Source organism: Bubalus bubalis, chromosome X (genome assembly GCF_019923935.1).
Source record: "Bubalus bubalis isolate 160015118507 breed Murrah chromosome X, NDDB_SH_1, whole genome shotgun sequence".
In the NCBI taxonomy this organism is placed as follows: domain Eukaryota; kingdom Metazoa; phylum Chordata; class Mammalia; order Artiodactyla; family Bovidae; genus Bubalus; species Bubalus bubalis.
The window spans coordinates 38,560,422-38,575,063 of record NC_059181.1 but is presented as its reverse complement, the minus strand read 5'-3'; positions in this window follow the sequence as shown (position 1 = coordinate 38,575,063).

Genomic DNA, 14,642 nt, shown 5'->3' with positions numbered 1-14,642 from the left:
TTCATGCATTGGAGAAGGAAATGGCAACCCACTCCAGTGTTCTTGCCTGGAGAATCCCAGGGATGGGGGAACCTGGTGGGCTGCTATCTATGGGGTCGCACAGAGTTGGACATAACTGAAGCGACTTAGCAGCAGCAGCATTGCACCAGGCTGCCAGAACCTGTAAATAGAGGTGACACTGGAGGCAGGAAGTTGTCCTGGAAGTCTACGGCCCTGGGATCTGTGGCAAACAAAGTCATGGGACTGTATGAGTTAGGGTTGTGTCTGATGCAGAAACTGCTTCGAGCCTACAGAGTAAGGGATTTATGAGAGGCCAGAACCCTCCAGGGGGGCTTCCGTGGTGGCTCAGCAGTAAAGAATCTGCCTGCCAATGCAGAAGATCCGGGTTCAATAACTGGGTCAGGAAGATCCCCTGGAGAAGGGCATGGCAACCCACTCCAGTATTCTGACCTGGAGAAAATCCCATAGACAAAGGAGCCTGGCGGGCTACAGTCCACAGAGTCACAAAGAGTCAAACACAATTGAAATGACTTTGCACGCAGGTGCACAGAACCCTCCATGGCTGCAGATGTTAAGCAGTGCTATGGCTGCTGGCCCACAGCCCTTGGGAGGGCGAGATGGGTGGCCTCTAGCACTAAGCCACACACACACCCACCCACTAGCACTAAGCCACACACATGCCCGCCCACCCAGGTGCTCAGGGGAGCTGCAGGGGCCACGGCCCACACCAAGCATACACATGCCTGCTCCTTCCCTCCCACCTTCCAAATCACACCGCATTTCTCTGTTGGCCCACCCGAACCATAGAGGGAAATGAGAAGAGTTCCATGAAACGTAGTTCCAGTTTGGCCACCACAGAACAAAGCCACTGCAGTGACTTTGACCTCAGGCCTGTTTCCTTGCCCACAACATCCAGAGTTTGGCCCAAAGGAAACTGTTGGGAGCATCTTTATCACAGTAACAGCATCTGTTTTTTTCCTCACTGGGCAGCCAGGTCAACCCACATTGTGTGCAGAGGTACCAAGAGCGCCCAGGTACTTTCTGCAATGTCGGAGCCTCCACAAGCTGGAAAGAGTCCAGTGTCTTGGCCGCAATCCTTGGACGAATTCCTTGTTCTGTGGGTGTGCACAGATCGCCTCATTCCCGCCCCACCCCCCCCAACCCAAGGCCGGGAGGATGGAGGTGGTGACAGCAGGTGACAAAGTCTGACCTCCGTCTCCAGCAATCAGGCTGAGGGGTCCCAGGAGGTTGCAGAAAGATTCTGAGGCTGCACACAGTTCAATTAACAATCTGGATCCAAAACATATTCCAGGTGATTCCAGAATGTTCTCATACAACCTAATGAAAACCTTTCTGGTTAAATAAACGTGAGCATTGTCATCTGTGAAGCACTGTCTGCAAAATATGCTCTCTGCAGACTCCACTCTTAGGGACCCTGGAGGGGAGAGACAGGAAAAGACCAGATACAGTAAAGACAGAGAGTTGTAAATGCAGAAAAGGAATTGAAAGAAATTAAATTGTATGGGAAGAAAGACTCTCATTTATGACCAAGGAAATGAAGAGGAGAAAGAACGCAGCCATTAAAGAGAAGGAGGGCTGGATCTGATCTTCTCTAAAACTCTGCGTTCTTAGGAGAATATCATCAAAATCTAATGCTAGACGATCCCATGTCAGCATTATGTGAGATGCAAAGAAAGGAATGAAAGGAAAGCGCCAGAAGAATACCTTCCTTCAGAACACTGCTAGGAGGAAGGGATTTTTATTTATTGTTGGACAGGGATGGTGGTACCACGCTGAACGAGACCGCCATGGTCCTGAAATTACACCCTCTGGACTTCTGCCTTGTGAGACGTATGGCTGTCTGAGGGAGGAAAAACCATTTTCCTTCTACCCTTCTACGTTCTCGGCTGAGACCACCCACCACCCATGCCAGTAATAAAAAAGACAGATTACCAGGAGAAAAACCAAACAGAAGTCTAATCACGTGTTTACCTTCTGTATATGGGAGAGAGCCGAGAAAACTGAGTACCTCCCCCAAATGCCTCAACTCATCACCTTAAATGACATCTCTAGCTAAAAAAAGATGTTGGGGATGGGAGAACCAGTTGTGGGAGGTTAAAAGGGAAAGCACGGTAAACAAGGATAAGGTGGTTCTGTAGACTTAAGTCCTTGCCTTCTCTATTGATAAGAATTTCTAGAGTTTAGAGTCATCTTTCTCCTCTTGGTACACAGAGGGAGACACCCTAACAAATGGAGATTTTTCTTATAAATGTCCCCTACAAAAGGGTAACTCCTACTCTGTTTTCAAAGTTTTTCCTATGTCTGCTGTTTCTTAAAAATAATCAGCCTAAAATAATCCTTATGCCACCAAAGCATATTTAGGGGTGAGATATTTTGCTCCCTTTCAGCTTGGGCACGTGTTATGCCTTGACCAGAGCAAGGTAGTTCACATCCCAGCCAGAGAATCTCCAAGGTGCGAAGGCAGGCCAGCAGGAGGGCCAATATGACCGTAATCTAGCCTAGGGAGGAAGAGGCATGGAAGGCTTAAAACTGGGGAAGAGCTTATGTCCACGCAAGAACCATGCACACGGATGTTTACAGAAGCTTTATTCATAGTTGGCAAAACTTGGAAGCAACCAAGATATTTAATAGGTGAATGGACAAATAAACTATAGTGCATCCAGGCAATGGAATATGATTCAATGCTTTTAAAAATGAGCTACAAAGCTGTGAAAAGACATGGAGGAATCATAAATCATATTACTAACTGAAAGTTGCCAATATGTAAAGGACATATACTATAGTATTCCAACTCTATGACGTTTTGGAAAAGGCAAAACTATGGAGACAGTAAATAGAGGTTTGGGGTGCAGGGAGGGAAGAACAGGCAGAGAACAGACAATTTTTAGAACAGTGAAGATATTCTATATAATTCTGTAATGGTGTATACAGGTATTTTATACATTTGTCCAGGACTTCCCTGGTAGCTCAGCTGGTAAAGAATCTACCTGCAATGCAGGAGACCACAGTTTGATTCCTGGGTCGGGAAGATCCCCTGGAGAATGGATAGGCTACCTACTCCAGTATTCATGGGCTTTCCTGGTGGCTCAGATGGTAAAGAATTTGCCTGCAATGCAGGAGACATGGGTTTGATCCCTGGGTTGGGAAGATCGCCTGCAGGAGGATACAGCAACCCACTCCAGTACTCTTGCCTGGAGAATCCCCACGGACAGTGGAGCCTGGCGGGCTATAGTCCATGGGTCGCAAAGAGTTGGACACGACTGAGCAAGTAAGCACAGCACATACATTTGTCCAAATCCACAGAATGTACAACACCAAGACTGAGCCCTAAGGTAAAGTATGGACTTTCGGTAATTAATTGGTTAATGTATTATAGGTTTGTCAGTTGTAACAAATGTACCCCTCTGTGGTGGGTGTCAGTGGCAGAGGTTATGCCTGGTGGGTATAGAGCATATATAGGAAATCTCTGCACCTTCCTCCCAACTTTGCTGTGAACATGAAACTGCTTATTAAATAAAAAAGTAGGAGAGGAAACTGAATCTGAGGTTTCTTAAGGTTCAGAATATCAACAATTAAAGTTTTGAAACTCAATCCTAATGTAGTTAGTGAATGGAGCATTCTTGCTCAATCCTCACCCTCTCCATGGTTCACTGTAAACGTGGCTTGGGTCGCCCATTACTCTGCAGGAATAAAAGTGAGGCCCGTGGCTTTCTGGGGGCAAGGATGAACTAAATTAGAATGTAGCTTGTAATATCTTTGTCTAGTGCAGGAGTTTGCATTTTTTTCCCATAAAGGGCCAGATAGTAAATATTTTAGACTTTGCAGGCCATACAGTCTCTGCAACAACAATTTAAGCCTGCTGTTGAGGCCCAAGAGCAACCAGAGACAGTCCATACACTGATGGTCATGGCTGTGTTCCAATCAAACTTTACAAAAACCGGCCCAGGCTAGATTTGGCCCATGGGTTGTAATTTGCTCACCACTGGTCTTACACTTTCCTAGAAAGTTGGGCTGGTCTATGCTTAAAATATGTGCAAACTAAGGGCTTAAATTATTCATTACAAAAATATTACACCTGTTCAAACAGAGAAGGAGGAAGGAAATTAAGGAAAAGAGTGGTCAAAAGAAAAGACAGCCAATTTTTTTGTCATCAGCAGTGGGAGGCCGGGGCGGGGGAAGGGGGAAGAATGCAGGGATGAGCTGGGAGGAGGAGGAGAAGGTAAAACAGGTCTTGGAGAGGCGGCACACACTTGGAGAGCACGAAACAAATAGAGAACATGTGCCCAGGAATCAAGGGACACAGACAGCATCAATCCCAGCCTCACCAAGTCCTCCAAAGCCAAAGTCAGGCAGGAGACAAAGACAGAGCAAGCCACAGAGAAAGGCAGGGGTGGGCATCGTGGCCACCCTGTGGGGGTCTCTCGGTGAGGACAGAGCCTCCTCATCTTCCTACAGCACATTATGCAGGAGACACGTCTAAGCTCGTGCTTAAATAAACAATTTAATCAGCAGCCCAAGGTTTCCTTTTATCACCCAATCTCCTGGCTAGACAGAATAATTATTTTCCATCTTCTAACCGCTGGACTGTTAAGTATCAGCTGAAGCAAACAGAATACCAGACACAGCTGAATGGCACCACAGCCCCAGTCTCTTACTAATGTAATTCCCACAGAGGCTGGTTTTCTAAAGATCTTGCAACCAAACATGGGTATCTCAGAAGGATATGTCTCAAATACTTTGTAAAAAAGTACTTGAAGGTGGGAGGAAAGGAAGGGGTTTTTCATCTAAGATGACTGTGGCCAGTGTTCTGATCACTAACAAAGTAAATGAATCTATCGGTCAGATTACAAGCAGTACCATCACCAGTTGGAATAGGGAGGAACTTTCTAGATGCCATCTGATGACCAATGCATTAAGACCCTCTCAGTCTTACTTCCCCATTTGTAAACAGCAGCTAGTAATGTTTGCCACATGGAAGTGTTCTGTGGAATCAATTAGATAGTGTAGTACATTATCTAACCCAGCTTCCAGCATAGAGCTCTCTAAATAGGAGGTACCTTGATATTATCTATGGGGCTTCCCTGGTGGCTCAGATGGTAAAGAATCTTATGCAGTGCAGGAGAAGCAGGTTCAATCCTTGGATCAGGAAAATCCCTTGGAGAAGGGAATGGCAACCAACTCCAGCATCCTTGCCTGAGAAATCCTGGAGGAGCCTGGCAGGCTACAGTCCATCGGGTCGCAAAGAGTCAGACACAACTGAGCGACTAACCCTTTTTATTATCTATGACTGATATAACTCAATTCTTCCACAAGGACAGTCACTCCGTTGGGTCACTCAATCGGGTGTGAGAATTGCAGTCCTTAAAAAAAAGATGTTTTTCTTGCTCTTTATCAGTCTTGCCTTGGTATGCGCCTCCTACATAGGAGCTTCCCTACAAGAGGCTCATGCCTGGTGTAGGAATTATTTACATTCAAGGAAAGGCACTGCGCTGGAACCCACTCCTTGGCGGCTATCCCATTTCTGAGTCTGTGTGGAATTGTGGAAGTAGATAGGAGTCAGGATAACCTAAGACTATAAAATCTTTCGGGTAATCAGACATGTCATCCGCTGAGTCACAGGTTTCTTTTGGCAGGTGGACGGGGAAACACCCTTCCTGGCTCTGCAGCCCTTCCCAAATCCACTCCCTCCCCAGCCTGTGCTCCCTCCTCCTCGAAGCCCATGTGCCTCACCCACAGTCCACCCATGTGGCCAGCAGGGAGGGGAAGGACTTATCTCACAACCAAGGCCTTTTGTGGTCCCAGCAGTGACCCTCCCCACAGCCGCTCTGTCATCAAAACTCACAGGAATTCCTTCAGCTGCAGCCCCCCTCCCCCCGTCAGCTGTCCTCTGAGCCATCCATCAGGGCTCCCTCTGTTCCATCCCCAACACATGGCCAGGAGGCTTATTGCAAAGACCCAGGCGTGCTCCTGGCACCACCCTGCCTAAAAACCATGGCATGTAGAACCAAGTTCACACTCCTCACTAAGACCTGGAAAGCCTGTCCCAACCTGGCTCCTGCCTACCCTGTGCAGCCTCACCTTCACGGCTTTGCTCTAGCTGTTCTCTCTGCGTGCCCCCTCCCATCTGTTCATCCAACTTCCGCTCAACATTTAACCTCCAGCTCAAACGCTATCCTATTTCTGACATCCCCTCATTTCTGACATCCCCCTATTTTGGCAGTACCAACCACCCCCTGTTCTATATTCCTGTAGGAACTTGTACGTAACTCTGTTCTAGTACTTTCCAAACATTAGTATAACTATTTGCTGATGGTTTGTGTTCCTGCTTGGCTATAACTCCAGTAAAGACATATATACACTGCTATATTTTAAAGAGATAACCAACAGGGACCTACTGTATACTCTGCTCATTGTTAGGAAACTCTGCTCAATGTTATGTGGCAACCTTGGTGAGAGGGGGAGTTAGGGGGCAATGGATACATGTATATATATACATATGGCTGAGTCCCTTTGCTGTTACCTGAAACTATCACAACATTGTTAATCTGCTATACCCCAATACAAAATAAAAAGTTTAATAAATAAAAAAGAAATAGATAACCAACAAGGATCTACTGTATAAAACAGGGAATTCTACTCAATACTCTGTAATAACCTAAATATGAAAGAATCTAAAAAAGAATATATATATATATATATATATATATATATATAACTGAATCACTTTACACCTGGAACTTGCATAACATTGTTAAACTATACTCCAATATAAAATAAAATTTAAAAAAATAAAGTACCTTTTAGAACAGAAACTAAAAAGACATGAACTAGGGAACTATATTCAATATCCTGTAATAAACCACAATGAAAAAGAATATATATAACACACATATAACTGAGTCACCTTGCTGTACACCAGAAACTAACATAAGATTATAAATCAGCTATACTTCAATAAAATAAATTAAAAAATAAAGACACAAGCTATAATTTTTTCATTTTGGTATTTCCAACACCCAACATAGTACCCAACATGTGGTAGTGGATGTGCTTTGCTAATGGCATGGAATAAATTGAAAGAATAAAGTCCATGGGTAGCAGGTGAGCAAGCATGGGAGTGAGTGTTGCAGGTAAGACATGAGAAATCCAGAGGCAGCATCAAGGGAGTCCACTAATATTTCTTTGTTAATGATTTTAAATTATTCTTAGAATCAAGATAATTTATCATCATTTTGAATCACATATTCATCATTCCAATTCTTTTCTTTTTATATAGTTTTACTATAGCTACATTCCTATTGAAATATAAATATTTTATTTTAGTTTGTAACTTCAACCAAAAAGAACAATATGCCATATGTAATCTTTTAGAGCTTATTTTTTTCAGATTTTTTATTGCTAAGATTCATCCATATTTTTATGTAACTGTTGTTCATTCATTTAGACTTCTGTGTAATTGTTCACTATGTGTATATCCCATGCTCTGTTTTTCCAGTCACCTTCAATGAACATTTGGATTGAGACAGAGTTGCCAAATTTAGCAAGTAAAAACATAGGACACCCAGTTCAATTTGAATTTCAAATAAACATTGGATTTTTAAATATCAGTTTGTCCCAGAAAATATTCAAAAATGATTATACCAAAAAATCATTCATTGTATGAAATTCTAATTGAACTAGGCATCCTGTATTTTATCTGGCAACGCTACCTTGAGAATGAAGCTGCTGTGAACATTCCTATATATGTCTTCTATTGGATTTTCCAGGGTTTCTCTTGGGTTTATACCTCCGTGTGTGACTATTTGACTTGAGAAGGAAAAACAAGCTGCTTTCTTAAATGGCTGCTCTTTATGTGGGCTCAATCCCTGGGTCAGGAAGATCCTCTGGAGAAGGAAATGGCAACCCACTCCAGTATCCTTGCCTGGGAAATCCCATGGACAGAGGAGCCTGGTGGACCACAGTCCATGGGTCGTAGAGTCGGACACAACTGAGCCACTGGGCATGCACACATAAGGCTTCTTGAGCCCCATCCCCATTTTGAGAGTCAGAGTGGGGGGAAAGAGGACTGCATACCAGGAGAATGGTGAAGACCAGTAGCTCTGGAGTGAACACCCTCTTCTCCCCCTTTTAAGGAAGGGGTTAGAGTGTTCCTCTTCAACCACAAGCCCAGTGAGGGGCCTTCAAGGTGCTTTTGCAGGGTGTTCCCTGAAGCTGGGAGTCCCAGCGAACCTCACCGATGCCCATGAGAGCTAGAGTACCTGCAGCCCCAGGGCCATCTAGGGGAGAGCAAAGGGCTGTGGAGTGCTTTGGCGGCCATGTCAGTAGTGACTGCTGCCTTGGGTTGACCCTGGACTCTCAGTGTATGTTGGAAAAAGAGATGGAAAAGTGTGACCCGTGAATTCAAAGTGGCCATGGCACAGAGAGCTGATATGGGGGTCCACTTGAATCCTGACCAGTAGTGCAAGGCAACCTCAGCAGCAAGAGTTTGGAGGTGTCCTGCCAGATTTCTAACTGGGGAGCAGCCCATGGCCACCACTTTTTATAGGATGACACCCTTTATATGATGATATATCAGACCATGGGAAACTTGGAAAAGCCCCAGAGAACACTACAAGAAAGAAGGAGTTGGCTTTATTCATCTTCTATACACTCCCTCTCCCAGCTTCAGTAGTGGAGGAAGCAAAATGGCAACCAACAAATGGAGCTAGTGAACAGCAAGGGGGGCGAAGTTCTGTTCCCTACCTACCTCTCCACTGCAGCCCTTGAGGCTAAAAGAGGCCTAAGGCAGGCAGGGAAAACATTTAATGCTAAGCCAGGCTTGGAGTTTTGACTTTTAACATCTTGCATGGGACATTCTAATTGCTCAATTACAACTTGAAAAGACAGTTATAATCTATGATCTCTGGACCACTATCATATACTGCTGCTGCTGCTAAGTCACTTCAGTCGTGTCCGACTCTGTGCAACCCCATAGACGGCAGCCCATCAGGCCTCCCCATCCCTGGGATTCTCCAGGCAAGAACACTGGAGTGGGTTGCCATTTCTGTCTCCAATGCATGAAATTGAAAAGTGAAAGTAAAGTCGCTCAGTCGTGTCCGACCCTCAGTGACCCCATGGACTGCAGCCTTCCAGGCTCCTCCATCCATGAGATTTTCCAGGCAAGAGTACTATACACACCAAAAAAAAAAAAATAAAATAAAATAAAAAACACCTCAAAATGGATTAAAGACTTGAATGTAAGCCCTGAAACCATAAAACTCCTAGAAGAAAACATAGGTGGTAAGCTTGCTGACATAGGCTGGTGATAATACTTTTAATCTGACACGAAAAGTAAAAGCAATAAAAGAAAAAATGAACAAGTGGAACTACATCACACTAAAAAGATTCTATACGACAAAGGAAGCCATCAACAAAATGAAAAGGCAAGCTACTGAATGGGAGAAGATATTTGCAAGTCATATACCTGACAAAAGGTGAATACCCAAAATATTTAAAGCACTCGTACAAGTCAACAGCAAAAAACAATCTGATCAAAAGACTGGGCAGATGTTCTAGATTTTTCCAAAGAAGACAGATAGGTGGCTAACAGATACATGAGAAGATGTTTATCATCACATTGTTTATCATCACAAGAGAAAAGCAAATACAAACCACAATGAGATATCACCTCACAGCTGTCATAATGGCTATTATCAAAAAGATAAGAATAACAAGTACTGGTGAGGATGTGGGGGAAAGGAAACCTTAATGCTCTGTTGGTGAGAATGTAAAGTGGCGCAGCTGCTATGGAGAACAGCATGGAGATCCCTCAAAAATTAAGAATATAAATACTATATGATCCAGAAATTCCACTTCTGGGTATTTATCTGAAGAAAACAAAAACACTAACTTGAAAAGATATCTGCATTCTCATGTCCCTTGCAGCATTATTTACAATAACCAAGATACAGAAACAACCTAAGTGGTCACTGATGGATGAATGGGTAAAGAAACTGTGGTATATGGATACAATGGAATATTACTCAGCCATAAAAAATAAGGAAATCTTGCCATGTGCAACAACGTGGTGGATTATCAAAGGGTGAGGTCAGGCAGGGGGAATGGGTGAAGGGGTCAAAAGGTAAAAAAAAAAAAGAGCATAATAGCAAAAGTGGAACAAATATATAATGCTCAGATCTAAAAGCCACTTTAAAACAACATGTATCAAGTCCATAAAAATGAATCTTTGTGGCAGTCAAATGGAATGAAATATTGTTACTACCAATCTCTGGCTATGCAGGGAAGATACAATGGAGACAAGCTGAGTGACTTGAAAAGGCACACACACACACACAAATTATGATATTAATGCTAAGCAATAATTGTTTATCAGTGAGGGTGAAGGTGAGAAGAAACTAAAAAAGATCATGAAAAACAAAAGGGTATAAGGTAGCAAAACAGAAGACGTACTTTATGGCTAGAATGTTACTTAAATGAACAAAGGGAAAAAATACCAAACATCTATTCTATTGAACTCACCTTTTCAAACGAATTAGTGAATTCTTGAATATCAAGAGTCAGTATACTAGCTCTTAGTAACTGTGTATTGATACATTTTTTTCCTCCTTGGTCTCTGAAAAAAATATCAAGTTTTTTCTTAGTGACATAAGCAAGTGCTCATAACTTAAGTGAAAAAAAGCAGGAGGAAAAAATTTTATCTATTATTTCACTATTGTTTAAAAATAGCATATACTGTTGGTAATTGAAACTAGATAGGTAAATAGTAATGATAACTAAATACATTTATACAACAAAGACTAGAAAGACACTCAAAATATTGTTATTAAAAAAAAAATGCCATGTAACATAGCAAGACTGAACCCTAAGGTGAACTATGGATTATAGGTGAAAATGATGTTTCTATATACAGGTTCATCAATTTTAACAACTGAACCACTCTGGTAGGGGAGGTTGATGCTGGAGGTACAGGAGTGTATGGATATCTCTGTACTTTCCACTCAATTTTGCTGCGAACCTAAACCTGCCCTAAAAAATAAAGTCTAGATGTAAAAACAAAGCCAATCTATAGAAATGAGACCTGCTCAGTTTGCAACAACAGGATGTGAGTATACTAATGACAACGAGGCTATCATGGATGCAGTTTGCAAGCAGAACTCAAGATCTCAATTGGGTGGAAGGATTGGTTGAAAGAAACAAGATGAAATGCAATAAAGATAAATAGAAGCATTTGACCTAGATTCAGATAGTCAATGTCTCTAGTCCAGGGGATGATTCTTGACTCAATGTGAGCCAACAGCAAAACATGGCTGCCAAGATAAACCCTCAGAATCAGGTTTGGTGAGCCCATATCAGAGAATGCTAGGGAAGAGCAGACACTGACAAACTAGAACATATAGAACCCAATGACTAGGAAGGTAAGAGGTCTGGAAACTTTGATATACAAAAAATAAGTGGAAAAAAAAAAAAGGAAGATTTGGGCCTGGAAATAAGAAACAGGGAGTCACAAGAGTAGCTTTAAGTTGGTCAAAGAGCCATATTGCAGAAGTGAGGTTAGTTCTAGCAGGCAACATCACAGCGAAAATTATAGAGAGGTAACATGTAGCTGAAGCTCTGAAGAACTCTCTCTCAGTCCGAGCAGCACAACCATGGAACAGGCTGCTATATGGGGCAGAGAACTCCCAGTCAGCTTAAGAATCTCAAAGAAAGTTCAAGAATGATATACTAGGGTTTGTGCAAGGCCCTGGCCCTAGAAGTCCCTTTCGATCTCAACATGCTATGATTCCATATTGGGTTAACTGGGGAAAGCTTATCTGAATTCAGGAAGCAGGTGAATTATAAAGTTTTAACATATACAGATATGAGCTATATCTGAAGCTAAGCAAATAGTGTAGCTTGATGAAAGGCCTTGGGAGCCAGACAGAATGGAGATGAGCCAGGACCAAAATTAGTTAGGTGCCACTAGGTTTGCAAGGCTGATTTAGAGCCTAACATTCAAAGGACACTCATAATCAGTTTCAATAAGAACAAACAACATTCATCAAGCACTAATAACAGGCAGATCCCAAAGGTTCCTGTCTCCTGGAATTAAAAGCCAAATAACTCAAGTTATCTTGGGTCAGATGTAGGTGAACTAAGAGCTAAGGAGAAGGGGCTGTGAAACTAAATCAGAAGCCACACGCCTCTACATGGCTTTGTTCTGCCAATTTTAAAATGCCTATTTAGAGTCTTTGGTTTTAAACGTGAACTTACCTTAAGGGAGACCGGATCTACACGTCCCCCCTGGGCACTTTGTTAGAAATGCAGAGTCGCAGTCCCCTTCCCAGATCTACTGAACAAGAACCTGCATTTTAAAAAGAGTCCCAAGATTAGATCTCAATTACAAGAGAAAAACTATTAAAAATTCCAACATATGGAGGCTGAACAACACGCTGCTGAATAACCAACAAATCACAGAAGAAATCAAAAAAGAAATCAAAATTTGCACAGAAACGAATGAAAATGAAAACACAACAACCCAAAACCTGTGGGACACGGTAAAAGCAGTCCTAAGGGGAAAGTTCATAGCAATACAGGCACACCTCAAGAAACAAGGAAAAAGTCAAATAAATAACCTAACTCTACACCTAAAGCAACTAGAAAAGGAAGAAATGAAGAACCCCAGGGTTAGTAGAAGGAAAGAAATCTTAAAACTTAGAGCAGAAATAAATGCAAAAGAAACAAAAGAGACCATAGCAAAAATCAACAAAGCCAAAAGCTGGTTCTTTGAAAAGATAAATAAAATTGACAAACCATTAACCAGACTCATCAAGAAACAAAGGGAGAAAAATCAAATCAATAAAACTAGAAATGAAAATGGAGAGATCACAACAGACAACACAGAAATACAAAGGATCATAAGAGACTACTATCAACAATTATATGCCAATAAAATGGACAACGTGGAAGAAATGGACAAATTCTTAGAAAATTACAACTTTCCAAAACTCGACCAGGAAGAAATAGAAAATCTTAACAGACCCATCACAAGCACGGAAATTGAAACTGTAATCAAAAATCTTCCAGCAAACAAAAGCCCAGGTCCAGACGGCTTCACAGCTGAATTCTACCAAAAATTTAGAGAAGAGCTAACACCTATCCTGCTCAAACTCTTCCAGAAAATTGCAGAGGATGGTAAACTTCCAAACTCATTCTATGAGGCCACCATCACCCTAATACCAAAACCTGACAAAGATCCCACAAAAAAAGAAAACTACAGGCCAATATCACTGATGAACATAGATGCAAAAATCCTTAACAAAATTCTAGCAATCAGAATCCAACAACACATTAAAAAGATCATACACCATGACCAAGTGGGCTTTATCCCAGGGATGCAAGGATTCTTCAATATCCGCAAATCAATCAATGTAATACACCACATTAACAAATTGAAAAATAAAAACCATATGATTATCTCAATAGATGCAGAGAAAGCCTTTGACAAAATTCAACATCCATTTATGATCAAAACTCTCCAGAAAGCAGGAATAGAAGGAACATACCTCAACATAATAAAAGCTATATATGACAAACCCACAGCAAACATTATCCTCAATGGTGAAAAATTGAAAGCATTTCCTCTAAAGTCAGGAACAAGACAAGGGTGCCCACTTTCACCATTACTATTCAACATAGTTTTGGAAGTTTTGGCCACAGCAATCAGAGCAGAAAAAGAAATAAAAGGAATCCAAATTGGAAAAGAAGAAGTAAAGCTCTCACTGTTTGCAGATGACATGATCCTTTACATAGAAAACCCTAAAGACTCCACCAGAAAATTACTAGAACTAATAAATGACTATAGTAAAGTTTCAGGATATAAAATCAACACACAGAAATCCCTTGCATTCCTATACACTAATAATGAGAAAACAGAAAGAGAAATTAAGGAAACAATTCCATTCACCATTGCAACGGAAAGAATAAAATACTTAGGAATATATCTACCTAAAGAAACTAAAGACCTATATATAGAAAACTATAAAACACTGATGAAAGAAATCAAAGAGGACACTAACAGATGGAGAAATATACCATGTTCATGGATTGGAAGAATCAATATAGTGAAAATGAGTATACTACCCAAAGCAATTTATAGATTCAATGCAATCCCTATCAAGCTACCAACAGCATTCTTCACAGAGCTAGAACAAATAATTTCACAATTTGTATGGAAAAACAAAAAACCTCGAATAGCCAAAGCGATCTTGAGAAAGAAGAATGGAACTGGAGGAATCAACCTACCTGACTTCAGGCTCTACTACAAAGCCACAGTTATCAAGACAGTATGGTACTGGCACAAAGACAGAAATATAGATCAATGGAACAAAACAGAAAGCCCAGAGATAAATCCACGCACATATGGACACCTTATCTTTGACAAAGGAGGCAAGAATATACAATGGATTAAAGACAATCTCTTTAACAAGTGGTGCTGGGAAATCTGGTCAACCACTTGTAAAAGAATGAAACTAGAACACTTTCTAACACCATACACAAAAATAAACTCAAAATGGATTAAAGATCTAAACGTAAGACCAGAAACTATAAAACTCCTAGAGGAGAACATAGGCAAAACACTCTCT